The following is a 26,083-nucleotide window of genomic DNA, read 5'->3' on the forward strand; positions in this document are numbered from 1 at the left end:
TACTTGTCAGATCTTTGGGAAAGGAAAGACGTTAAAACCAAGCATGAGCTAGAAAAACTCGCAAAATGTAATATCAATAATTTTGATTACATCAAATTAAAAAGTTCTTGTACAAACAAAACAAATGCAACCAAAATTAGAAGGGAAGCAACAAATTGGGAAACAATCTTCATAACAAAAACCTCTGACAAAGGTCTAATTACTCAAATTTATAAAGAGTTAAACCAATTGCACAAAAAATCAAGGCATTCTCAATTGATAAATGGGCAAGGGACATGAATAGGCAATTTTCAGTTAAAGAAATCAAAACTATTAACAAGCACATGAAAAAGTGTTCTAAATATCTTATCATCAGAGAGATGGAAATCAAAACAACTCTGAGGTATCACACCTCACACCTAGCAGATTGGCTAACATGACAGCAAAGGAAAGTAATGAACGCTGGAGGGGATGTGGCAAAGTCAAGACATTAATTCATTGCTGGTGGATTTGGGAACTGATCCAAACATTCTGGAGGGCAATTTGGAACAATGCCCAAAGGGCACTAAAAGACTGTCTGTCCTTTGATCCAGCCATAGCACTTCTGGGTTTGTGCCCCAAAGAGATAATAAGGAAAAAGACATGTACAAGAATATTCATAGCTGTGCTCTTTGTGGTTGCAAAAAATTGGAAAATGAGGGGATGTCCTTCAATTGGGAAATGGTTAAACAAATTGTGGTATCTGTTGGTGATGGAATACTATTGTGCTCAAAGGAATAATAAAGTGGAGGAATTCCATGGGACTGGAACAACCTCCAGGAAGTGATGCAGCACGAAAGAAGCAGAACCAGGAGAACATTGTACACAGAGTAACTAATACACTGTGGTACACTCGAATGTAATGGACTTCTCCATTAGTGGCAATGCAGTGATCCGAACAACTTGGAGTGATGTATGAGAAAGAACACTATCCACATTCAGAGGAAACACAGTGGGAGAAGAAACACAGAAGAAAAACAACTGCTTGATCACATGGGTCGAAGGGATATGGTTGGGGATGTAGGCTCTAAATGAACATCCTAGTGCAAACACCAACAACATGGAAATAGTTTTGATCAAGGACACATGCAATACCCAGTGGAATTGCGCGTCAGCTATGGGAAGGGTAAGGTAGGAGAGGGAGGGAAATAATATGATTCTTGTAACCAAGGTGTAGTGTTATAAATTGAGTAAATAAATTAATTTAAATTTTAAAAATGCAACCCTATTCAATTTCCTCTCATTAGTTTGGATTCATGGTTACTGCTTGTTGAGATGTTTTTGAATATTCCTAATGTGTGTGCACTATATAAATATTCCACTATTTCTGCCAGCTCTGTGTCAGAGAGATTTGACTAGCATGTTTTTTGCCTTTGCTCAAGTAACTGATAAAATTAATAAAATTAAACAGATCACATGAGAAACTCTACAGCAGTCTTTCCAAGCAAACATCACTCAACTTGTTAAAGCTTAGGACATGGTTATACAACCATTAGTTTACAAATCTATTATATTATCCATTCCTCATCTATCTAACTTGTATCTAGTATATAATGAGAAAGATCTTGAAATGTTCTTGGCTAAATCCAAGATGTAATATGTCTCCTACATCCTAAAATTAAATGGCTTTATAGTTTCATCAATTTTGAATCGCAGTGCAAGTCACAAACACTGGTAGATCATGTTCATGAGTAGCTCTGATTCAAAAACAATTCCTCAGAACTCCCTTTCTTCTCACACTCTCAGCTGAGGATCTCACATCAGAAAAAAGTTCCATCTTTTCTCCCTCTGAAAAGATCTTAAAAGCCCTTGACATCATCACTAATTCTCTCTTCATTTAGAGTGGGTGCTCTTAAATAGGTCTTGATCAATGACACATGTTAAACCCAGTGGAATTATGCTTCCAATACGGGAAGGGGGTCAGGGGAGGGGAGGTAAAGAACATGATGTTTGTTTTTTTTGGCGAAGACACTAGAATTCTTTAAGCTCATTTAAAGATGAGGAAACTGAGGCAAACGGGAGATGTGACTTGCCCAGGGTCATAGTAAGTGTCTGAGGTTGAATGCGAACTTGGGTTTTCTAGCCTGCAAGCCCAGTGCTCAAACAACCATACCATCTAGCTGTTCTAAGGCGGAGAAGTTACTGAAATCCTAAGAGAAGGACCTGACCTCTTATGCACAGGTTGAGTCATGCTGCTGGCTGGTTCTAGTTACTCTTCACTGGGGGTGGGGAAGGGGTAGAGAGGAAGGGGGGAGTGAGTCTGTTGTGTTTAATCCTTGAGTTTCCTACACACTACTCACTCCAAAATTCTTTTTAGGTCTTTTTTGGAATACCATTTCTTCCTATCTTACCATGGTAGCCATGGTCTCTTCCTTCTTTTCCACAAGGTGGAGTTATGGCTCATTTTATGGTTTCAAGGGTGTACATTTCAACTGTTATTGCATAGGAAATAATAACTGCAAATGTGTTCTTTCCATTCAGCTTTGATTTTACTATCCCACTATGTCTCATATTCTATTCACCCACAGCCTCCTTCTTTAAATTATTATTAACTTTGATCAAAGCTTTGGCAGCCTAAGTCCCCTATGAGATAGTCAGGTTGACTCACCCTGGGTTTGGCCCCTTGGCCACAGTTCAGACCCAGGGCAACAGGAGCTGAGGTAAAGTCTGACAGAGATTTAAAGTGGTTCTCGGGTTTCTCTTCAATAGTCTTTTTCAACTGGGAAATGTTGGGGAGAAGGATTTCCAGTTACAAGCAGGAAAAAGTGGGAAACCCTCAGGAGAAAGTCTTACTCAACCTTCTCTCTCCAGCTTCTCCAAACTGAGAGACCAACTGCTCTTCCCAAGGGGACCTTCTGCTCCTCCAGATTCCAATCTCCTGGGGCCCCTCCCCTGTTGAGGAGATCGGTTCCACACACTCTTCAGCCCGGCACTTTTCTAGTGTGCCAGCCTCTATCACAGGAGTCACTATAGTTTGCTAAGAAAATATATAGCTTAGGGTGGTATTAAATCTTGCTGTCAGGCACTTTGACCTTAAGCCTGTAATCTAAGTTTCTACTAAGCCCACCCCACCCTGCTGCATGGAAGCTCAGGCTGCCCTTGTGTGCAAACATCAGCCATCCCACGGCTGACTCCTAGTATTTCATAAGTGTCAGCAGAATGGCAGAGGCCTTGGAAAGGTCAAGCATGACATCAGACCTGGGCTACCACCACAGTGATTATTTTTGCACTTTCCAGCTTGGTTGGGACGTGCCTATGCGAAAGATGTCTACATCCCTTCTATTTTAATTTTGGCTGTATTACTTTGTAATCATCAGATTTCTTGGCATAAACAAGGCTATCTCCTAAGGCTCGGCTCTCCGATCCGGGCCAGCCTGGCTTTATCGTGAGACTGGCCGCCTCTCAATGAGCCATCATTTAGCTTAGAGACGGAATTGGTGTGATAACATTTCACCACAGCCTCTCTGGGGTTTAATTGGGTAAACTGGCACCTCTCCATTGGGCAGGCTCCATATCAGGAAAAGCAATTGTTTGAGTTAGCTGTTAACAATGACCCATAGTTGGGCCTGTTTCCTGTGCTTGGTGTTTAGGCAGAGCGCAAGGTCAGAGCAACGTAGGGGCTGAAATACAAACAGGCAGAGACAAAATGGAGGGTCTGAAGACCAAGTGGAGTTGCGGCAGTTTTCTCAGTTACCTCCATCAGACAAAGAGGGGAAATGGGCGGAGCAGCAAGAAAGCCATCGCCCTGCTCTGGAGAGGGAGCGATGGAAACAGTGCTCTGCAGTGGCCCCACTGCTGTCACGGGACCAACTCCCACAATCCCCACTGCTCTGCCATCGCTCCAGAACTCCAGGGGTAAACCCTCTGGCCCTGCCCAGCCTCTCAAAGGCTGGCTCTCTCCCATCTCCTCGACTTCCTGTCTCAGACAAGATGGCGACTCCTGGGGCCCGGATGCCCTTTCAGGCACGAGTAACTGAGCAACTGGGAGTCCGTGTGTACTCGTGCAGGGCATCTCCGGTGTCCCAGGTTCCACCATCAAGTCTCTGCGCAAGCGCGAACTCCTGCCCTCCAAGGCTGTGCACCTTGCCCCTCGTGGCCCCCTCGCTGGACTGCGTGAGCCAGAATTGAGTGGGCATTCTGCTCGCAAAGGCTGGCTGGTTACCTTTTGTTGATTGAGGCCTTGGGGACAAGCTTGGGCTGAGGAACCAAGGAAGACAGAAAGGGCAATGCCCAACTCGCTGGCTCCCTTACCTCACCTAGGCCGAGCGCTTTGTATTGTGGGGCGGGGCGGGGCGGGGCGGGGCGGGGCAGGCGGGGCCTGATGGGGAGGGGGAGGAGCCTCGTGTGTATAGTGCCTGTTTGCTGCCCAGCCCGGCAGGCCTCTTAGCGCATCCCTGAAGTGCTCTCTGAGGAAGGGAATGCACAAACTGCCTCTTTTCACTCCTGCGCTCTGACTTGTAAGAGGGAAAATGATGAGACAGGCCGTAAAGTAAATGATTTCATTAGCTCAGAAAGGAGTAAGGGTAAGATGCAAAGGAGAGAGGCGCAGGGAGAGACTACTTTCCTTGCCACCTCATTCCACTTGCTATTCTGTGGCCACGCTCACACAGAAGCCATCCAGCACCCACAGAAGGGACAAGGGCCCGCCACAGATATACCCTCCTGGCTCCGCCCTCTGTCCTGGTGGCAGTGCTGGAGCTGGAGTCTGGGAAGGCCAGGCCAGGCCCCGGAGGATGCTGGGAAGGTAGGTGGAGCCATTTTCCCTGGGAACAGACCCCATGTGTCAGTGAGTCCTCCTTTTTATCTCACACGATGGGCTCTAGTTTTGGCTTAGTATTCCGAAGTGCTCAATGAATGCTCCTTGACCTAGGAAATAAGGGGATCTGGGAGAGACACTGCAGAAAATCTGCCTGTCCGGTTTTTTGGCCATTCCAAAGCAAACCAAACTCCAAAGTCCACGTGGCCTCCGGGTACCTTTAACCGTGGAAAAATCGAAGCTTTAACACGTCACACGACATAAAAATACATCTGTAAAAATCAGCTGTGGGCAAGCTTCCGGGAGAAAGTCTGAATCCCAAATGAACCATGTCCTGCCAGTACAGGCTGTTTATCTGACCTTCCCATGATCCACAGGGTGGCAGTCATTGAAGTGGGGACATTGTCATCCCAAAAGTGCACTAAAATATTCGGGACACCCTGATACTACTTTCAACAAAGAGAAAACAAGAAATAACACAATAATATACCTGGCAGAACACTGGATTAGAATTCAGGAGACTTGGGTTTGTGTCTGTCCTCCTAACTAGGGCTATGATTGGACCAAGCCATTCCTTCAATTTACGTCTTAGTTTTCTAAGCCATTGTAAACTGGCTGGACTAGACCACATCTAAGCTCCCCATTCCTTCTAACAGTCTATGACTCCAAAGTTGCCCACTATCCTACTCTCATATAATACTCATGTTTAAGAAAATCTTTAGCTTCTGCCTTAATAACAACTCTAAGGCAGAAAGGAAAAGACTAGGCAAACTGGGTTAAGTGACTTGCCCGGGGTCACAAAGCTAGGAAGTGTTTGAAGCCAGATTTGAATCCAGTTCCTCCCAACTGAGGCCCTCTAGACTGGAGCTATACTATCTATTGTGCTACCTAGCTGCCCTATCATGACTTGGTAGTCACTGATTAAGGGGAAAAGAGCACATTATAGAGTGTAGTGAGCTAGCTGCAGAGTTAGGAAGATGAGTTCAAGTCCTGTCTTTGATATATACAGGCTGTGTGACCCTGGACATGTCACTTAACTACTCAGAGCCCCACATAAGTCTGAATTGCCAATCAGAATCTGACATACATTTATAAAGAGAGTTTCCTCAGTGGAAGTTCCCTTTAACAATGAAATCACATCTGGTTCCCCTATCCTCAGTGTGTATACACATACACGTACACACATATTTTCCCCTCAAAATAATCACTGTATAAATGCACACTTGATTTGGGCCAAATATGTATTTATTGCAGAAGTTATGTGCTGACTGTAAAAAATAGACTCGAATACAGGACTACAATCCCCATGAGCCTTTGCTCCACTTCCCCAGAATGCCTTGTAATCTCACCTGGGCCGAGATCGAGAAGGTATTTAAGCTGATTCAAAGGCTTTTGAGGGCTCTTGGCTCTTTTTGGACTTCCGTTTTGGAGCAGGCGGTCTCTTGCATGATGTGAGGTTATTTTGTCTAGGCTCTGGCCTAGGCACATGTTTCTTACTTGTATATTCTTTAATCTTTAACCTTTAATAAACCTCTAAAAAATATAATACTTCTTGCAGAGAGAAACTAATTTCTACCTGCCTCAGTCTCCCCATAATTTTAACGGTTACTGATTGCTTTCCAGACAGGGAGGACTTTCACCAAATTGGGACCATTTTCAAGTTTGGGCCTCCTGAGAAATCATGGACATTGAGCACAGTGATCAATGTGGTGCCATATAAAGGGCATCAGATTTGGAGTTAGAAGACCCAAGGCCAGATTCCATCTCTGCCACTAGTGACCTGTGTGACTTGGGATGGTTCCTTTTGCCCTTCTGCCTCATCTCCTCATCTCTACAATGAGGCAATTATGATGCACACCTTTGTTTTAAACCCCTCCCTTCCATCTGAGAATCACTACTCTGTATTGGTTCCTACATAGAAGAGTGTTAAGGACTAGGCAGTGGGGGTTAAGTGACTTGTCCAAGGTCACACAGCTAAGAAGTATCTGAGGCAAGATTTGAACCCAGGACATCTGGTTTCTGGGTCTGACTCTCAACCCACTGAGTCAGCCAGCTGCCTTCTGCTGCATAACTTTTAGAGATCCTTCTGTCTCTAAATCTATGATTCTATGGTCTATTCAAATCATTGTTTCTGCTTAGTCTGTAGATCCATCAATATTCTAGGGAAGATATAGCTGCTTTCTCTGCAAAGGGAGTCTCAAGATTAGTCTGTGCTGTACTGTTCTCTCTTGGGTCTAACACAAAGCAATGGCGAGAGGACAAGATTTTTCAGCTCAGTAACATCTGCCAGCTAAAGGAAGTCAACTCCTCCATTAGTCATGCTAAAGAATGCCCATGAATATTAAAAAGCATTATTTGCAGTGCTCAAAAATGGCTGAGAAATGTGAAAGCAGAATCTAGATCAGGCCCTTTGGTGAGTGAGCAGCCTCAAACGTCCTCCAAGTGAAGAAAGATGAATCTTGAGTTCTGTAAACCTCAAAATTTCTCAGACTTATGAATGTTAGGGGTTTCCCCCATTGGGGAATCTTCTACTTTAAAAAATTCCCTAGCAGATGGTGAGAACTCTACTTGAGTGTGGGGGCTCCTAGCTATGGGAGTGTCCCTGCTCCACCCTACTTAAGACTGCTTTAGGACAGAAAACTGCTTGCTAAACAATGAAAGTACTTTGATCCATGCTTATGGAAGGGACAGGAAGTTCTTTGAGTCATGACTGTTTTAGAATTGATACAATGGGATACTAAGTACCTATAAAGGTGGGGCAACTTGTAAACTACTTAAACCTAAAAGGGTTGTAAACCTCAAAATTTCTTAGACTTATAAATGTTGGAAATTTCACCATTGGGAAATTTCATACTTGAAAAATTTCCTATTGATAGTGGGTCTTGGCTATTGGAATGTGAACCCCATTGGCATGAGAGTTTCCTCCTCCTCCCTTCTTAAGATTACTTTAGGACAGAAACCTTTTGCTGAACAATGGAAAGGACTTTGACCTATGCTTAAGCATAGAACAGGAATTTCTTTGAGTCATGATTGATTTTAGAATTGATACAATGGAGATACTTGGAATCAATCTCCACCCTACTCAGTCCTAACAGGATTGAGGAAGGGCTGCAGCATAGATCAAAATTTAATTATTCCAATCTCTACCCTACTCAGGTTAACAGGATTTAGGAAGGGCTGTAGCAAAGGATCAAAGATTTAATTATTTGAAAATATGACCTTCAACAGACATGTGCAAAGCCAGAGACCTCTGGGCGGTCCTGGGTTAAGCTAGAGCCTCCATTGGCACAGGGAAATTGATGGACAGTGATTGGTAGATGTGAGAACTGAGGGGAGGGAACTTGGATGGTTTCCTTAAAGATAGAGGGCTCTGAAGACTCGGGGTGGTGGTTGAGGAGTTTGTCTGAGTGGTTGGAGTGTGATCTGAGAAGCTTGCTCTGAAGGAAGCTGAAGGTGGGGGCCTCTGAGACTGTTTCTCCATTTTGGTCACGTGAGTAATAGGGACTGATCTCCTTTCTTTGCCCCAGCTATCTAAGGGCTTGGGCCTTTTGGCCCAGCCTAAACAGAAGGGGTATTTAAGCCCTATTCCCTTCTCTCCCTTTCTCTCTCTCTATCTCTAATTCCTTTCTTCCTCCTGTTGTAATTAAACTCCATAAAAGATTGACTGCTGACTTGAGTTTTCATTTAGGAATTACATAGCTGAATTCCTTGACGACCTTAAATTAATATATATCAGTCTTTTAAAGTGATTTCCTGGTCACAGGGTGATAACTTATTCAGAGGTTTTTTCTTAATGAAATTTGTCGACACAGCAGCATTTTTTTCTGACTTACTAAAGAGATTAAAACTACTCAGCTGTGAATTCAAAATGGGCGGTCCTTTAGAAACATCTACAGTGATTGGTAGATGTAAGGACTTAGGGGAGGTGACAGAGGAAATTTTGCCCTTAAAAATAAGAGCTCAGAGAAGAGCAGGAGGATCTGGATTTCTGACTCTCATTCTGAAGGAGAGCTCCTTGAGGAGCTCCTCTGAGGGGCCCTGTCCCTCTGGGGTAGGAGCTCTGGAGGCTCTTGAGAGAGGCCCTTTGAAACAATCTCTGGCTGGAAGACTCTTTGAGGAACGACGCTGGCCTGGTGTCACTAGTATCCTGTGTCACTAGTATCCATCCTTGTTTAGTCAGACCTTGTGGTGAGTGTTAAAAAACTGACTGCTTTCTCTTTTAAGACTCAGGTCTAGGCCATATTGGCTTGAGGCCCTTCATACTTATTCCTTTCTTACTCTCTATCTCTTTCTTTGATTACTCATTGTATTGTTAATTAAAATCTCTATAAAACCCAATTGACTTGGGTATTTGAATAATTGGGAATATTTCCCTGGCAACCACCTTATATTTGATTTTAAAACCCAAGACACTGTAGTGAAACATATTTCTGAGGTCAAATTTTACTCACCCTCTCCTATATCTATCACAATTTATATCTTCCACCATTTTAACTCACTACAGTTTAAGACCTCAACCATTTTAAATCTCACATTGTACAATTCAACAATAGTCCCCAAAAGCCAAAATAGTGAATGTTACCTACTGAAATCACATACTCTGAAGGAATGTATACTTGGACGTTCTGCCTCACTGAATCAAAATCTTCAGGAAGGAATTGACATGCAAGAACTAATACCAACTATAAAAAATTGCCACTCTCCTCCCTTTGTTTGAATAAGAACTCAGAAGGAACCATTTTATCAAATGGTTTTCCTATATCCAAAAACAACAAAGTAGAAAACTATAAGAAGTGCTCCTTCTCAGATAGGTCCTTCCAATCAGTCTCAGTCCCATCAGTTATGATACTGAGGACAGCAACACAGAAACTAATACGCTGAGGAGCAGTCTGACCAGACTTTGGAAGAAGGTTCTTCTACCAGGGTTGATTCTTGGTAATTCTCCCATTAAAATTCCAGAATCCCAACTACTGCTCAGAGTCCAGAGGTTTGCATTTTCACGGGCTTTTAATAAGTACCTCTATCACAGGCTTAGATGTGCCTTTGGGAAAAAATACAGGGAGGGAGCTATTCAGCCCTTTTCCTGTGGAAAGTTATTAAATGAATGGCCATGACCTGAGAGAATTCGACAAAGTAGGGATATTCTGTCTCAGAGTCACTGTAATGCCTTTTGATGATCATTTGAACAAAGGGCAAAGAGCAGCATGCTGATCACATAATTAGAGGAATTTCCCTTTTATCCTAAAATACAATTGCCTAGAGAATGGTCTACTCCTTATTTCTGTCCACTGTTTTAACATTTTCCATGTTCTATATCATTGTGAAACCCCCAACCCAAACATGAAAAAGCAGCTGTAGTTGTCAGTCCTAATGAGGTCTGTAGTCTGCTGTTAAATCTCTTACCCAAATGTTCCAGTGCACAGATGGCTCTCTGGACAAAGGAAAAAAATAATAGGATATGTGTGTTCCTAAATCCATCTTCAAGATATATCTCAATTTGATATAGAAATGGCAAATAATATAAATAACTGGATACTTCCGATACATTATATTGTTTTGTTGTTCTGGGTTCAAGCTTTGGGGGCTCTGAAGGGCTTCTGGTATGGGATTTTCCTTTCCTGAGGCATAAAATCCTCTCCAGAACTTACTTAAGAAGTTATCTGGGGCAGTGAGAATGTTAGAAAGTTGTGCACAATCATACACTAATAAGTAACTTTGGGTAGGACTTAAAGCCTGGACCAACTTGACTATCTGGCCCACTATCCTCCAAGTCATTTTTCCTATCTTTATACAATACCCATGGGATAAATTTGGAAAAGACATCACGTGCTCAACTTCATTCATAGAGAAATTTTAGATTCTTGATTTTTTAAAAAAGTATTTATTTGTTCTTACATTGAAATACCCAGTTAACTCCCTCCCTCCCCTCATTAGTGAAGGCATCATTTAACAAAAAGTTACGTATATATATAAACTATGTCTTAACACCCAGCTCTCACTTGTGGCTCCCAGTAGCTGCTAGCATGCGGCAGTGGCCACACCCTGGGCAAAGGCTTCAACAGGCCAGCTAAACCTTGTGAGGGTCGCCATCGGGTCGTCGACCCCTGGTGAACCAGGGCTTTGCTCACCCAGCATGTGAAGAGTGCTTCGGCGGAACAGACGGAAGAAACCAATAAGAAGGTTCAACGGCTGAGATGGCGATGCAGCAAGGCACTGTGGAGTGCTTAGGGAGTGTTGGAGCACAAAAGACAACACGGCCATCCAGTGCAGCTGAGGAAGTCTCCAGGTGTAACGACTTTTCGTGCCACTGGACCCAGGCTTCCAACGCCGAGAGTGGGACTGTCCCTGTGCATCAGCTTTTCCACTTAAATCTTCATGCACAGGTGTCTTTGTGCACAAAAACACACAAAGACAATCGTCATCCTCGGTTACCGAGAGACAACTACTACTTGGGGTCTTTCTCTGGAGGTGGACATATACAAGTCATTCTTCAAACAGTATTTCTGTTGTTGTATAGAATGTTCTCTTGGTCCTACTCATTTCATTCTTCACAATGTCATATCTACACTGGGTTCCAAGAATGCCACCTGATATTTATTTCAAGGGGCATAATAAGCCTCTCTAGAAGCATTCAGAGTTCTTGCTTCTTTACCGCAATCTCACTTTGCCATCATTCCAAGAGTCGTCTTTCATGATCAAGTCTCTTGTAAATTGTTCTTTTTGCCCAGAAAATTCCTTGTCTAAAACATGCTGCTTATTATTGGACCTAACAGTGGGAAATGACATTCATTGCTTATTACAGGGACCACTAATAACCTAAAAGATGAAACCATTGTACCTTACCTTGGGTCTTCTGGTGCTCGTGATTTCCTTCCTGGTAAGCCTCCTCTTATACAATTACTCTACTATCACGTCTTATTCAAATTAAAAAAGAATTATTTCAGATAGTTTAAAAAATTAGTTTTCGCTTATGTAAAGGTGCCTCTCTTAAAATCAGAACAGTCTGACAAACTGCTTTACTTTTCCACCAGGCTGCTCCTTTTGTAGACCAGCCTACATAATTGACATTTAGATTTTCTTCACATGTGGAGTTTGGGGCAGTGCTTGAAATAGACCTGGAAAGGGCATTTTAGTCCTAACTCCTACAGGGGTTTCCCCTCCTGTTTGATTGAAGATCTTTAGGTATAGAATAGAGAACAGTTATTATCCTTCCTTAATGGAGAGTAGTACCCTGGTCTATGTTAGGATGGCTCAGGTTCAAAATGTAACGGTAGCATTTCGAGTCAAGAATCAGTTCTTTATCCTAATAGCCTGCAAAGACTCACTATTAGAGGGGGCAGGGAGTCTCAGGGGATTTCCAACAATTGCATCATTTCAGACGCTAAATGCAACAGATCAAGAAGATGCCATTAATCACCAAGAATAAAAGAACAATGGCCATCGTCATCTTTCCATTTGTGACTGTATTGGCATTGGAACATAGGGATGACAGCTGAGATGTCATCTCAGCTGCCTTCTTCATTTTTATCTGTGAGGAAGCTGAATCCTGGAGAGATCAAGGGACTTCCTCGAGTATTGGAGCTGGAATTCCTTGATGACATGTTGAATTATATTTCCGTTACACCACATTGCCTCTTACAGTCACAAAGAATAAAAACACACCCAGTCCTTCCCCCTTCTGAAGTACACACACCATTGGCAATGGAACAGCATCAAAAATAGAGGAAACGTAAGTTCTCGGATGGATTGGTGCCTGGATGAGCTGAGATGAAGACAAGAAAAAAACCCAGAAAACTGCTCAACAAAAACACATATAAAACCAAAAGACAGGCAGAACAGGGCACAGTTGACTGTATGGAAGTCCATCTCTGCCCTCTCTTCTTATACAGCTTTAAAATATCTTAATCAATTGAGACAAAGCTGAAAGTTTTGAGACACTTTCTTCATTTGTGTTGTGGTTTGGTCCTTTCAACCATGTCTGACTCTTTGGGACCCCATTTGGGGTTTTCATGACAGAGAGTGAGTGGTTTGCCATCATTTGCCGTTTCCTTTCCCAGCTGATTTTACAGATGACAAAACTGAGGCAAACAGGGTGAAGTGACTTCCCAGGGTCACACAGCTTTTAAGTGGGAGAGACTGAATTTGAACTCGTGAAGATCAGTAGTCCTGATTCCAAGCTTAGTGCTCTATACATGATGTGACTCCCTGTTCCTTCAAATATGAGACTTAAAAGTAAAATTCTAAGGAGACATTTTTATACAGGCTATATTGATAGAGGAAAGAAAAAAGATAAACTTATTCTTAAATAAAAAATTAATGCTGTCAGTGAGCTCAAGGTTAGCTGGCATTAATACATGTGAAATGCTTCATTCATTGGTATTCAGGTCTTTCAAGTGCTGCTTGGCATTCACTCTTGCTATTTCTCAACATGGGCAGAAAAGCACGGAAGCAAAGGGCATGCAATTCAATTAAATAACACTCAGTGTTCTGTCTGTAGAAATTATAGTTTCATTGGACTCGATAATCATCTAAATTTTAACTGCTTAAAACTGCCTTGATGTACTTTGAAAAAGTATTTGACTGAGTGCCAGGGCCCTCACTTCTATATGTTGATTTATTTCCCAGACCTACTTCTCCAGTCCTATTGGAGCTATATGCATAGAGATGTCAGACCCTGGATTCCACCACTAACTACATCCATAGCATTGGACGAAATTCTCACCTTGTTTGGATAGCAGTTTCCTTCTCTGTGCAAATAAGGTTGAAATAGAGGATTTCAAGGCTCTCTTCTCAGTTCTCTAATTTTGTGTAGCTGCCAAAGGAAAAAAATGGAGCTATCTAGCAGACATGATCATATGCTGGGTCCCAATAAACCAAAAGACAAGGAACCCTTAGACAGAAAATTCAAGATTTTCTTGAATTTAAATGGTCAATAATGTCCTTTATTTCAATATTCTTCAAAAGAGATACATTCTTCTTGCCTCCAACTGACATGGGCGATATAATATAGTCCCCGTATCATCCTGGATAGGCACTAAATCTGAAGATGAACTTGGACATGGAAAGAGAATATTCACAGGCCCCAGGCTAAGAATTTCTAAAGGAAAGAATTGGAAGAACAAAATGCCTCGACTACAGGAGTGGCTAAAATGTATTCAATTAATAAACTCTCCAAAAATTAATAAATCAGTAACTCCACAATGCAATAAGAAATACTAGATCAAAATAAAAAACACAATGTATGAATATCTTTCCAAACCAGACAAAAAACACTGAACCAAAAAATAATTCAAGAAGTGACAAAGTAATAATCATAAAAGCCCCTAAAAACCATGAGCCCCCTCCAAAAAACATCCTTGGTGGCAAATTTCATAATGGTAACAATGTATATACTTGTTTATTGGAAAGATCTCTTGAATTTCTTTTTTTTTTTTAACCATTACCTTCTACCTTGGAACCAATACCAAGGCAGAAGAGTGGTAAAGACTAGACCCACAATTACCCAGTTGGGAAATATCCAAGGCCAAATTTGAACCCAGGACCTCCTGTCTCTAGACCTGGCTATCTATCCACTACCCCCTCTTAATTACAATTCTAGCTTTTGGTTTGAATTAGATGCTATTTACCATGTTAAAGAATAGTCTATTTTGAGGGGGCAGCTGGGTGGCTCAGTGGATTGAGAGCCAGGCCTAGAAATGGGAGGTCCTAGGTTCAAATCTGGCCTCAGACACTTCCCAGCTGTGTGACCCTGGGCAAGTCACTTGACCACCATTGCCTAGCCCTTACCACTCTTCTGCCTTGGAGCCAATACACAGTATTGATTCCAAGAAGGAAGGTAAGGGTTAAAAAAAATAGTCTATTGAGGGGGTAATATTTAAGATATAAATGAGTATTACATTTCATCTAATACTTTTTCTGCATCTCTTGATACATACGTGACTTGTATTGTTTTTGTTGTTAATATTGCATGTCATGTTTATAGTTTTCCTAATATTGAATCAACTTAAGAAAAGCAGAAATCTGAAAAGGTCCATAGCACCACTGTGCCCTACAGAAGAAATAGCTTTTCCCAGTGAATATTCCATTTAATTAAATTGTATAAACTTCTCCGTAGGATACCATGCCAGGTTCCAGGAACATAAAGACAGACTGAAATCAGATCCTACCTTCAAGAAGTTTCCTACTTGGGATATTATGGGTGAAGGTAACAGGGAATAGATACAACACAGGAATTTAAGGTCATAGAGTTAGAGTTAAAGATGAGCATCCTGAGACCCAGAGTGCAAGTGACTTTCCCAAAATTGCACAGGTTCTAAAGGTCAGTACTATGATTCAAACCCAGGTCTTCTCAATCCAAAATAAACACCATTTCCACCATACCTCGCTAATTAAAGTGATAGGTAAGTACAAGATAATTTGAAAAGGAAAGAAACACTGAGGGAGCATTGAGATGAGCATTGAAAGAAGCCAGGGATTCTAGAGCAAAAGTAATTATCAGTGCATTCTAAGCATCTAGGACATACAAAGTCATGGATGGAAGTAGAAGGGATATCAAATTAGGGAGCAGCAAGTAAGGCAGTTTCATAGATCATTATCCAGTCATACAAAATTTGTCTAGAAAGCTGTTGTATAGCAGAATATGGAAGGCTTTAAATGAAAAGCAGAGGAGTTTCTTTTTATTGAGTCAATAGGAGCCAGACAAATTTCTTGAACTGAGGAATGACATGCTCAGAATCATATTTTAGGAACGTTATTTTGCCCTGTATGTAGAGCATAGACTGGAGAAGAGAGAGAAAGAGGATTTGGCAAATCCACAAATTTGGCCTCATTGGCTTAATCAATTAACAAGTATTTATAGGAAAATTAAAAAGTTTTCCTAATGCTACTAGAGACCCTAAAATCAAGAAATGGTACTTCTTTCTGTGAGGCTTAAAATATTAGTCCCTCTTTCTTATTTTTAGATCAAGAAATTTGAGCCCTGCAAGTTGATCATCTAATTTTCATGACCAATTTTAGACATTTGATTCATGCTTAACTCTAGAAATTTCTTTATTTCTACAGCTGAGTGGGACACAAGAGAGAAAGGATGGGTCCAAAAAACCCAAGGCTGTCTTCATTTCAGTCATTATCTCCCAGTGCATCTTCTTATAAAGCAATTTTTCAAAAATCAGCAGTTCAACAGAAACCTGGTGGATCAAAATCAACTGTTCAGTGAAAGATTGGCCAGTCTCAACCTCATTTTTCAAATGTGGCTCAGTCACAACCAAATATGCCACCTAAAGAAAAAGAGCAGGAAAATCTTTTTCAGATACCATTCCTTCAGAAAGACATGCTCCTTCTCAGCTTCCCATCAACTCAACACTTCAAGGAGGACTTAGCCAAATCAGTTATTCCCCAGGTCTCAGAATTCAACAAAAATCCAGCCTGTTCAAATTCAGCAACTGTACACGGTCATCAACCTAAAGCTTATCACAATTCTCCTGTTCCACAGAAACTACAGTCTAGTCAGCAAAAGCCCCAATCAAAAACAGGCACAAAATGGAAATGTGTTCCCCATAAGCCAAAACACAAAAGAGTAACACAAGGAAATCTTGTTCCACAGAAACATCTGACCAGAAAAGGCACACAGAAAAGGCATCTTCTCCCCAAAACATCTCAAACAAGTGCTAAAAAAAAGACCTATTGCCAAAAAATCTCTATCAAAAACTAACAATCAAAAGAGGATTGTTCCAGGGAATCCACAATCCAAGACAGACTTTCCAAAAAGACCTTCTCTATAAAAGATTTCAACTAAAACCTCCCTAAAAAGGAAATGTCATGTTAAAAAACCATCCAAAATAGGTCCCAAAAGGAAACCACATCCACAAACACCAGTCCTGAAGGACCCTCAACAGCTTCCACATGGATCATACCATTTTAAGCCACAGTGGTTTAAGCCACAATGTCAAACCAGGTCAAAATCATTATGATCCACATCCAAATGTTCACCACAAGTCTATACCCATTGTCTAGCAGGAAAGCCAACAACCTGTAAACCAACCAACAAACGAACCACCATAACTACCCTGACACCCACAACCACCAAATCTGTCATTTCTGTTAAACCTACTTCAGGTATTACTCCTTCCACTGATACCACCACATCTGCTGCCACTCCCATACCTGTAGCCCTGTTTGTGCCCACCACTGCCCCTAAAGCTACTGCCTCTATTATCACCTTGAGCCCTTATGTCACTACGATTCAATGGCATGACAACCCCCAATGACGTATGGCACAACTATTCACCCTTACACAACTATCTTTGCTGACACTACCATTTCTACTGCTAGTAGGTCCCATGATTCTATCATAGCACTTTCTATAGGTCTCCATGTTGTTGGAGAAGACAGAGAATTATCAGGGGTAGGTGTGATAGAGGAAGTTGATAAAGGAGTAATGGTAGAGGTTGTAGACATGGTAGTCGAAACAAATGCAATAGTGGCAAGAGATGTTGAACCTATAGATGTTGTATTGGGGTGCTATTGTGGCATCAGCAGTGGAAACGGGTAGATTTTATGGTGGTCATTGATGTGGTTGAGGCAACAGATGCAATAGAGGAAGTGGGTTTATTTGTGGCACTGGATTTGGGGGTGGATGATGTAGTGGTAGTGGCAACAGATTTAATGGTAGCAGCAAATGTGGTGCTATAGGTAGTACTGGTGGCCGTAGTAGGTTTGGTGGCTTTGGTTATCAAAATAGCAGGATCAGTAGATAAAGGGCTGGTAGGAGCAGAGAGTGCCCAGAGAAGATCCCAAGGATAAAACCAAGACCAACAATGTAGCACACAGGAGGGAGTTTATTATACAAACTGCACTTTGGGCTCAGCACTCTAGAAATGGCTGGCCTTGAGTCTGGGGCTTGCAGGCTTTTTATACACTTTTGTGGTAGGCGGAGTGCAGAGGAATTTCTGGGGTGAGGGGAGAGAACAGGAAATCCTGGGGCTGGGGTGTTATCAGTTGGGGTCATTATCAGTTCCTGGAGGAGGGGTGTCAGGAACTCCTGGGGTTAGGGGTCATTATGGCTCCTGGCATATGTGGGGGGGGGGGGAGGGACAGAGACTCCTGGGGTTAGGGGTCAGGGAGGGGAAAAAAGGGGTTTGGGAGCTGGCTCTTCACTTGGAACCAATACACATATTGATTCCAAGCCGGAAAGTGAGGGTTTAAAAAAATAAATAAAAGATTAATTGACATTCCTAATGACTAAAATCATTTTCATATTTATGTAGATTATCCTTTGGAGTTTAAATGATATATGCTGAATAGATATTAGAAGAAAAACTGCAAATTAAGAACAATGAACAACCTTATCAGGTCTTAATTCCTATCATCCTTATTTCCTACAAAAACATAAATGGGTACAACTTAAAATAATATGAAATAGCAATCATTATTTCTACTACCTGATGATTACTGTCATTAACAAGCAGATATCTGACAAAGGCCCTGGAAATAGCAGTGTTCCCATATTACCAGCCTTAGCTCTCCCCTCTCCCCAGAGTAGACCATCATAGGGAAAGCAATCCTATGGACATATGACCTAGCAAATTCCTTTGCAGGCACTACAGACCTTGTCTTCTCAGTAGCTAATCATGCTTCCATGTTCTCAGTTCCCCAAGAGGTATGTAAGTTCCCCAAATTCTATTGTTCCTCAAAGACATCTAGCATGGTGATCCTCCCAGGGATCTATTCCCAGAGTCCTAGGGTGTAGGCTCTGTAAAGTTCTTGGTGCTGGGCTCCGTGTAGCAGTCCAACATTGGACCTGTCCCTTTCCTGATTAAAGACTTGGTTTTTCTGACTATTTTAATAGTTCTGTTTTTTCCCCAAGTTAACACCATTAATAACTTGAGAATAACACACCAATTTCTCACTCCACATAGGGTTTTGGTTTCAAAAGATTGCTATATTGCAAAAATGAATACTATGGAAATAGGTATCAAGTGATAACATCTGTACAATCCAATGGAATTGCTTCTCAGCTCTGGGAGGGAAGAGAAAAAAATGTAAACATGGAAAAATATTTTAAAAATAAAAATAAAATTTAAAAAGTCAATGTCTACAGAAGTCTAAAAATGGTTGGAAAACAGAAAGAGCACATTTAGATCATTCCCATTGGTGAATAGGGTAAATAGTCCCAAACTTTCTCCAAAACAAAGGGAAGATTCAGAGAAATAATGAATTTGAGAACTCTAAGGGGTCTTAAAGCTAAAATTAGCAATAACTGGAATTCAATAATTCTGTATGATTTCCAAATTGCTTTATATATGGTATTTAATAAGTGTATAGCCATACTCAGGGAAGAAGAATGTGGATACAAGTACATTAAGTTATGGGAGTCAATTTGGACATGACATATACTATCCAAACTGTGTGTAATTATGTTGAAAAACATGATACTGAATTTAACAATGATTTCATATTCTGCCTTTAAATATTCCCCTAATTTTCTAAAACACACACACACACACATACAATCCTACTAGAATAAAAGAAAAATATATGTGTGTAGTGGGTTTTTGCTTTTTTTTTTCCTCTCACTCTGTTTGTTTAACTGGTTGAAGTATGTCCTGGACTCAGTATCCCAAAGTCAAGTAGCTATATCTCCCCCTCAAGTGTCTAAGAATACCCTAAAGGGTTGGGGTGGGGAGCTCTTAGAGAAAAAAGCTTTCAGTTGGGTGTGTCCCCTCCGTAAGTTAGTTGCTTGTGGGTCAGGGTTGCCCTAGTTCTTTTAAACCCATCCAAAGCAAATAGCTCTTATAAAGGATATTAACTGAAGAAAAAACAAGAGCAAAAATAGAATCATTCACACACACACACACACACACACACACACACATACACACACACACCTTGGGGCAAATCCTTCTATATACTGTGTTTATTAGCAGGAGAGTGAGTTCAGACTTTACATAATTTCTACCTAGCATCTGACTTAGCAAATTCAGTTCCAGTTGTATCTTGACTGCAGAATGTGACTTCATCCCAGCCACCATTGGACTGAGTCATCAATCTTCAGGCTTGGTTGGCTGAAAAACCCAATATAATCCTTGAATCCTAAATTCTAAAACCACAGGATCCCCTGGATTCTAGGAGACTCTTCTTGCCTTTTGAAACTCACAAATTTAAAATCTCCAAATTAATCTCTTTTCCTAAAACAAAAGAACAAATTCCAAAGGAAAAGATGGAGGTCCATTTTTTTTTATTTTAATAACAAATTTCCACATAAGTATTCCAAAGTTATATGGTTCATAATGTCTCCCTTCTTGCCACCCTCCCTCCCAGAGCTGACAAGAAATTCAATGTGTATTATACATGTATTATCACACAAAACACATTTCCATATTCACTTTTGTAAGTGAACAATCTCATAAAACCAAAACTCCAACAAAACATATGCACATATGCCCATATAAATAATTGATAAATCATATTCTTCTATCTGCATTGCTACTCCAATAGTTTTCTCTTGGGGTGCATAGCATTCTTTTTCATAAGTCCTCAGAATTGTCCTGAATCATTGTATTTGTTAGTAACAAAGTCTATCACATTTGATCATCCCACAGTATTGCAGTTAAATGATCTCCTGGTTCTGCTTATTTCACCCTGCATCAGTTCTAATAGGTCTTGCCAGCTCTTTCTGAAATCTTCCTGTTCATCATTCCTTACAGCACAATAGTATTCCATTACCATCATATACCACAACTTATTCAGCTACTCCCCTGTGTGATATTGAAATCACTTTAAAAGACTGATATATATTAATTTAAGGTCGCCAAGGAATTCACTTATGTAATTCCAAAATGAAACACTCAAGTCAGCTGCCAAATTTTTGTGGTGTTTTAATTACAACAAGAGGAAGAAAGCATGAGAGAGAGAGAGAGAGGGAGGGAGGGAGGGAGGGAGGGAGAGAGGGAGAGAAAGAGAGAGAGAAAGAGAGAGAAGAGAAGGGAAAGGGAGAGAGGGAAAGAGGTTTAACTCAGATCCCACTCTGGCTCAGGCTGAGCCAAAGTGGGCTTTAAGGCCTTGGATAGCCAAGGCAGAGAAAGGGGTCAGTCCATATCACTCATGTGACCGGTCTGAAGGAAAGCAGTCTGCGGGGCTCCTCAAACTCCAAGCACCAGCCTCCAACTGACTCTAGCCCTCTTCACAGGAAGTCCCCAGAACTCCAGAGGCTGTTCTCTACCTCACTTCCTGTGTCTCACATGTGCCAATGGTGGCTCTAGCTTGACCTAGGACGGCCCAGATGTCTGTCCTTTTTTTGCACATGTCTGTTGAAGGCCATATTCTCAAATAATTAAATCTTGAGTTTGCTGCAGACCTTTCAAAATCTTGTTACACTGAGTAGGGTGGAGAATGTAGTTTCTAAGACCTGATTCTGTTATTCCAAGTATCTCTATTGTTATTGATCAGGAAATAGCTAAATCTGATCTTCTAAAGAATGGTCTGAATAGGGTGGAGTAGTTTTGAAATTCACACCTGTCAGCTTGAAATCTGGAGACCCCAATTCTGCCCTGTTCCCTTGAGAATTCACCCTGAGGGAAGTTTCAGTCTTACCTATTTCAGATAGAATAATAGACAAATAATAATAATAGGTACTTAATGGTCCTGGTTGGGTGGAACTAGTACATCTGAATCAAATGTTAAGTGCCCTTTTGTCCTGATAGTTTCTCTTTTTGTATCTGAGTCCTCCACCCAGGTAGCCCAACCCTTGACTGGACCCTTTCCTTTGTATCCATTGTAAAGCATCAGCCCCTCTCTGATAATCCTGTCTTGGTCTTCTCATTTCCTTGTAGCCATTGTAAAGTAGTCATACTACCCTCTACCCAGTTCCCCAGGAGGTATATAAGTCCCCCAAGTTCTATGGTTCCTTGGAGAATGATCTAGCAAAGTGATCTCAGAGATACTGTTCCCTTCAGCTCTATGTGGTTTTAGGTGCTTGACTCTGGGTGGTGGCCAAATATTGAACACTATTTCTTTCCTGATTAAAGTTTTTCTGACTATTTTAGTAGTTTTTCCCAAGTTGACACCTCAATGGAGGGACATCCCTTTAATTTCCAATTCTTTACCACCACAAAAAAGCAGCTATAAATGTTTTTATACAAACAAGTCCTTTCCCATTCCCCCCCCCCCCCATCTCTTTGGGATACAGAGCTAGTAATGATATTACTGGATCAAAAGATATGCATTCTTTTATAGCCCTTTGGGCATAATGCTAAATTGCCCTCCAGAATGGTTCAGTCAGTTCATAACTCCACCAACAATGCATTAGTGTCCCAAATTTGCCACATTCCCTCCAACATTTATCATTTTCCTTTACTCTGGTCAATCTGATAGGCGTGAGGTGGTACCTCAGAGTTGTTTTAATTTGCATTTCTCTAATCAAGAATGATTTAGAACATTTTTTCATATGATTGTTGATATACTTTGATTTCTTCATCTGAAAATTGCCTATTCATATCCTTTGACCATTTATCAATTGGGGAATGACTTGAATTCTTATAAATTTAATTTAGTTCTTTATATAGTTGAGAAATGAGACCTTTATCAGAAAAATCTGTTATAAAAAATGAGGCCCATCTTCATGGGAATTCATTAGCTTTGTTGGGCTGAAGGCCTAAAGCCTCTCTTCTTACAGGATTATCCCTTGGAAGATGCGATATATGTGAGAAAAAAGTTCCCCTAGCCCCTTATATGAAGATTAGATTTTAATGTTATCAGTAGTCTTCAGATAAGCTTAATTGTAATTCTAAAATAAGTAGCATAAATCATGATTTTAGCAGGCTTTTTGTGAATATTCTGGTATAAGTATTAAGGTTTTGGATTAAGGAAATAACTGCTTTTACATAGGCCTTAGTGCCAGTGCCAGCCCCATCCTTCAAAGTTGCTATATCAGCCACCCTAACTTATGATCCATTTACAAGTCAGGATGCCTGACCTTTAGTTCAGAACCTGGTCATCACCCACTCTTAGCCTAGTCATCACTGCTTCCCCCCTTTCCATCAAGTGATTCTGAAGTCATAAATCAAAAGATTTCTTTTACCAAATAAGGAGTGCTTCCTAGCTGACCTAACCTATGAATATTGCTTCTTGGTGTCTCTATTCTTTGAGGAATATGACTATATTGTACTATTTTTGTACTGGCATAAAAGTTGTCTAGTTCTTTGGGGGTATAAAGGAAGATCTCTCACAGTGCTCAGGGTCCTCTGGACATGACCAGTGGTCTGGGTTTGTTGTGGGACCACCTGTTTCACACCCCACCCCACCCCCATAAACCTATCTTTCTTTATGGCTTGGATATTTTGCTCATCATTTGTGTACCTGTAGTTAGAAAAAATTACACAACATATGTGACGGAATCAAACAAAAAGCAAGAGATGATCCCAGAGAAGAAAAAGCCAAAGAGAATGACCAAAAAACTAATCATCTAGTTCATTATGAATACATCTCCATTTCTGGCTTTGCAGCCAGTCAAAGAGGACACTTGTTTAATAGCCTAGAGATGGTTAAGATCTGTTTATGCTCCACATTGCCTCCAAGTTACTTCCATAACCTGTGACCACAACTATCCTAGAGGCATGGTCAATAGTCCTGTGCTCCTGCGGAATAGTGTTGGAGGTCCTCTGTGCATGTATCAGCTTCCTGTTAGATGGGCAATGGGCATATTGAACTAGATGACTTCTATTGTCCTCTCTAGCTTTAACTTCCATGATATTGAGCCATTTGTTCAGAGAATAAAATAAGATCTATTTCACCTAGTGTTGCAAAGAGTAGTAACACAGAAAAGGCGCCGTTATGACACTTCAAAGATTATAGTGTTCTTTTATTGTGGTTGTTCAGTTATTTCAGTTGTGTTTGACTCTTCATGACTCCATTTGGAGTTTTCTTGACAGAGATACTGGAGTAGTTTACCATTTCCTTCTCTAGTTCATTTTACAGACAAGGAAGCTGATGCATATAGAGTTAAGTGACTTGGTCAGGGGCACATGGCCAGTAAGTGTCAAGGTCAGATTTGTACTCAGTAAGATTAGTCTTCCTGACTTCAGGTACAGAACTCTAACCACTGAGTGAGCTACCTAGCTGCCCTATTATACTATTCTAGCAGAAATCAAAGAGGAATAAAGTCCATGAGTCCTATGGAAGATGTTTTACATAAATACACATACACATATATGTGCACATATATATATATATATATATATATACATCTTTTCTTTTATAGATTGACTGAATCATTTTTGAATATATAAAAGGAATAATAAATATGGAGTCAGATTTTCTCAATAGGTAAGTAACATCCCAAAGCAATTTAACAGTGAGACCAATAAACAATTACATTAAAAAAGGTATCTTAGTGATAAATATCTTTTAAAGATAGGATTTATTTAACTAATCAAATCAAGAACTTAAAGTACCCATATTTGACACTAAGTAAGAGAGTTTTCAAGTGTGACAGAGGCTGGCACATAAGAAAAGTGCCAGGCTGAAGAGTGTGTGGAACTGATCACCTCGATGGGGGTGGGAACCCAGGAGATTGGAATCTGGAGAAGCAGAAGGTCACCTTGGGAAGAGCAGTTGGTCTCTCAGTTTGGAGAAGCTGGAGAGAGAAGGTTTAATAAGACTTTCTCCTGAAGGTTACCCACTTTTTCCTGTTTGTAACTGGAAATCCTTCTCCCCAACATTTCCCAATTGAAAAAGACTATTGAAGGAAAAACCTGAGAAAGACATTTTGAATCTCTGTCAGACTTTACCTCAGCTCCTGTTGCCCTGGGTCTGAACTATGGCCAAGGGGTCAAACCCAGGGTGAGTCAACCTGACAATCTCTCAGGGGGCTTAGGAGGGCAAAGCCTGAGTTCCCCCCAAACTCAAGGAGGGAGGGAAAAGGGTTTTAGATAGAGACAGGGACCCCCTTTTTCCCACTTTCCTTTCCCGTTCTTTCCCTGCCAGTTATTCCTTTGTATTATCCTGATTGGGTTGATATTAAAATAGTTATCTTTTCCCCAAGCTGTGAATCAAGTGTGAGTGAACAGATCAAGGGGAGACCTTTTGGTCTCAAGTAGTGGAGGTGGGGACAAGAGGGACAAGAGCAAATCTGGGAGAGCAGCCATAGCTAAGGAGGGAAGGCAAAAGGGGGAAAATCTTCAAACCCCCTCTCCTCTCTCTAAGCCAACCCTAAACATCCACTGTCTCCCCTGAACTCCACTTTGAGAAGGGAGGTCTCCACTTTTCCCCTCTCTCTATACAGGAAGACTGAACCCCTCAACTTCAACTGGCACCCCAGGATTTGACAGAACCTCCATTTAAAAACATTTTTAAAGAAAGCTTTAGTGACCAACTGTCACCAACTGTCACCAACTGACAGTTGTAACTATTGAGGCTAGCAGCCATTGTCACTGGCTCTGCCTAGGGGTTTCCACACAGGATCAAAAACATCTTGATTCCTGGTGGGGAGAGTACAAACCAATCACCAACCACCACTCTGGTCAGTTGGAAAACTGAAGAAGTGAAGCCATTGTAAAAGTGAGGCTGTATCACAGCTATCAACTTATAGGATCTAGCCATCTTAGATCCTGGTTAGAAGCAAAGCTTGTGGGGACAACAATCATTTTCTAGCTGTTAACTCCTGGTAGTTAGAGCCTATAAAAGATCTAATGGGCAACATGTCTCAGTGGTCTGCTGTGGTGGGAGTAATTGCCATTTATTGGGGCTACTGTATAATTTATAATACAGTAGTAGGGATGATAGATAATGTTCTGGGGACATTAACCAATATGACTATGGGATGGACACAGATACCAATGAGTTATCTAGATATGAATTACCTCTGGCAAATCATACCCCAAATTTATGTGGTGTTTGTGACAGTAACTAACATCTTAAAGAATATCAAAGCTGGTGCCAACCTGATCTTCCAAAAGAAAACTGTACATGCTCTAGTCATCAATAATAGATTAGAGGCATTGTTTGGTCAGATCCCTATTAAAACTGAGATATGCCAGGATTACATGCAGAGAAAACAAGGCATGGAGAAGGGAACTGACGTGGAGACTGGGGACATGATGGAACAGACTAATAAGGACACTATAGTTACTAATACTAATACTAGGACACTATTGGGGGCAGTAGGGGGAAATGACCTTGCCAATAACATACAAGCACAAAGCAATAAGGCACCAACTAATGCATCTACTAACAATCTTGCAAATGCATCAAAGACTCAAAAGATTATGCCTTTGTGTGATGTAGCTAAGGTCACTGATAACTCTGGCATCTTAC

This window comes from Monodelphis domestica, chromosome 6 (assembly GCF_027887165.1).
Source record: "Monodelphis domestica isolate mMonDom1 chromosome 6, mMonDom1.pri, whole genome shotgun sequence".
Classification (NCBI taxonomy): domain Eukaryota; kingdom Metazoa; phylum Chordata; class Mammalia; order Didelphimorphia; family Didelphidae; genus Monodelphis; species Monodelphis domestica.